At 46.8% G+C, this 3,056-nt stretch overlaps 1 long non-coding RNA gene across 1 annotated transcript in view; it reads left to right on the top strand.

Moving 5' to 3' along the window:
- Positions 1-2,967, top strand: part of LOC141372788 (uncharacterized) — a 39,942-nt gene extending 36,975 nt beyond the window's left edge. The window contains exon 3 of the long non-coding RNA XR_012378201.1: positions 2,446-2,967. This is a non-coding gene — a long non-coding RNA (uncharacterized lncRNA). The remainder of the gene's footprint in view (positions 1-2,445) is intronic.
- Positions 2,968-3,056: the final 89 nt, after the last annotated feature.

Here is a 3,056-nt window from a genome sequence, read left to right as displayed (position 1 = left end):
GTATTCCCCTAGCGCTGGCGTTCTCCCATTCTCCTTGATCGATCAACTTGGTCTTGGCTTGCTGGCTGTTTGTGCTGATCTTCTGGGGGACGGGCCTGTTGCTGTGGTTTCCAAATGTCTTTGCCGGAGGCGGAATTGCCCCGCCCTTGTCGGTCCGGGCTAAGGAAGCTGCTCCGGTTTGCTCTCAGGAGCTTTTGTTCCCTGCAAGCTCTCGGTACAGCTTTGGAGGACCAGGGCAGAAATGGTGGCCTCCCAATCTCCACCCGGAGGAGCTGAGAACTCGGGGCCCCGCTCCTCAGTGTGTCCCCAGAGAAAAGCAGTCACTCCCGTGTCCCCGGTCTCCGGCTGCACTCCGTGCTCACCCGGCCTGTGATCGAGCGTTGCTATCTCTGGCACCCGACCCCGCACAGAGTCTCCAAACCCAGCAGATCCCTGCAGTGCGTTCCCGCACCGCTCCTCCCCGGGAATGAAGGGGAGTCTCCCCGGATCTGCTGCTTGTTGGGTCCCTGCTGGGGGAGCCGTGCCCCGACTGGGCCGCAGATCACAGTTTATGGCAACCCCGAGCTGAGAGCCCGCGACTCTGCTCCGTCTCTGCAGCCGGCTTCCCCGCTCTGATACCTGGGAGCTCTGGCGCACTCAGGCACCCCCGGTCTCTCCTTGACCCCAAGGGTCCTGAGACCACACTGTCCCGGGAGGATTCCACCCCCCACTTAGCCACTGCAGTGACGTCCCTCTGCCGAGCCAACTTCTAAAAGGTCCGATTTTGTGCTCCGGGGCTCTATCACTTGCCAGAAGCGGCCGGCGGAGGCCCCTCCCCCGCCGTCTATCCTCCCGAATATCGCCTCGGATTCACTTCTCCGCACGCCCTACCTTCCAGTAAGTGGTCGCTTCTCTGTTCAGAGAGTTGTTGCTACTCTCCTGTTCGATCTCCTGTTGAGTTCGTAGGTGTTCAGAATGGTTTGATCCCTATTCAGCTGAATTCCTGAGACCAGACGAAATCTAGGTCTCCTACTCCTCCGCCATCTTGCTCCGCCCCTCAATGCACTTGTTCTTAACCATGATGTTGAGATTACTCCTGAAAATTTCACAAGATATTAAACAGCTATCCATCATCTCAAGTTATTTTTCTTGCTGAAATATTTTGTAACAGCCATAATATCAGTTTATTTGACTAGTAAACTAGGTAGAATTGAAGTTGTATGTCTGCATTATATTTAATGTTGATAACTCTGAAGACATGAATGTTTTAATTAAACCAACCAAATTTAGACTAGCTTTTATATACCCAGATTATGCCAGATCATGTGAACTTGAAAAACATTTGGGTTAGTTTTTATATTTCTGAGAGAATATTTAATTTATGTAAATAATTTATTTTTCTTTAAGCCAATTAGAGTTCTTCTACAAATTAATTTTGCCAATACCATCTGGAGATAGAAAAGTCACACATCTATAACACGTATATAGACATAAACAAACATATAGCAGACACTTTTTATATTTTAGCCATGAGACAAGTATTATAATACAAAACTCACTAGTTTCTAAAAGAACTGTTGGATCCAAATTGTGTTTCTGGCAGTTGGAATAAGTTAAGATTACTCGCTCTGATGCCTAAAGCTTTTTACTAATATTTATGGAAACAACTTAGATTTTTTCATTTGCTTTTTAAAAAATTTCTAAGAGGCCATTTTTAATTCATTTAGACTCTTAGATGTTTTTGGACACCAGTCAAAAGATGTTTCCCAAACCGAGGGTTGCTGGAGTGGTGTGGGGTGGGAGGGATGGGGTGGCTGGGTGATAGACACTGGGGAGGGTATGTGCTATGGTGAGCGCTGTGAATTGTGCAAGACTGTTGAATCACAGACCTGTATCTCTGAAACAAGTAATACATTATATGTTAAAGAAAAAAAAGAAGATAGTAGGAAGGGAAAAATGAAGGGGGGGAATCGAAGGGGGAGATGAACCATGAAAGACTATGGACTCTGAGAAACAAACTGAGGGTTCTAGAGGGGAGGGGATTGGGGGGATGGGTTAGCCTGGTGATGGGTATTAAAGAGGGCATGTACTGCATGGGAGCACTGGGTGTTATACGCAAACAATGAATCATGGAACACTACATCAAAAACTAAGGATGTAATGTATGGTGATTAACATAACAAAAAAAGATGTTTCCCATTATTTTGGGGGAAATTTGGGATGCCTTTTTCTCTAGGACACCTTATAAATGGATAAGTTTATCTAGATTAAAAATTCCCCAGTGTGGCCAATGTAATTCAAGATTATCTTTGATAAATTTCATCCACTTGTTCAGACAAACACAGGTTCTGGGCTCATAATTTTTCTATGTATACTCAGGCAGAATCCTAGCTGGAGGAGTCCCAGACTCTTTGCGCTTAGAGGAATCCATTTTGTTTTGCTCTCTCTCTTTTTCCATTAAAACAGAATTTTACATACTGGAGGCCTCACAATGGACCCAGACCAGTTTACGTCAGATCAACTCCAACTCTGGACCCAGTCTGGAAAAAGAAATACTCAAAGAAAGCTGGAGAGCTCACAGTGCAAAAGCTGCAGAGCTCAGATCTGAGAGGAACTTTCTGCACCCTCAAAGAAAGAAGTGGGCACAGTGGGCCCGGCAGGTGCCTTTGCCCGATTGCTCCCCGAGAACCGTCAAAGGTCTCCTTTGGATCCAGTTTCTGACACCATGACTTTTAAAAGACAAGCTGAGGCATATTAAAACTTTGAAGAGTTTGAGAGATGCTGTGTTGAGAATTGAACATAGATTCGAATCAGGCAGTGCCAAACCAAAAGTGGTTAGGGGCACTCTGCGAACAGGAGTTGGGGAAAAGGCTTTTACAGAGCAGATGCAGAAGCAAAGCAAGGGTATTATTTGGCCACAGCTTAAGAGGTTGCCTCATTTAAGAAAGCCTAGTTGGTTGGGGCGCCTGGGTGGCTCAGTTGTTGAGTGTCTGCTTTTGGCTCAGGTCATGATTCCAGGTCCTGGGATCCAGCCCCGCATCGAGCCCCGCATCGAGCCCCGCATCGAGCCCCGCATC

The sequence above is a fragment of the Callorhinus ursinus genome, unplaced genomic scaffold (genome assembly GCF_003265705.2).
Source record: "Callorhinus ursinus isolate GAN/ISIS: 27379988/994484 unplaced genomic scaffold, GSC_fseal_2.0 scaffold5, whole genome shotgun sequence".
Taxonomy (NCBI): domain Eukaryota; kingdom Metazoa; phylum Chordata; class Mammalia; order Carnivora; family Otariidae; genus Callorhinus; species Callorhinus ursinus.
Note: the sequence above shows the minus strand (reverse complement) of the source record. Positions and strands in the feature narration are given on the sequence as shown.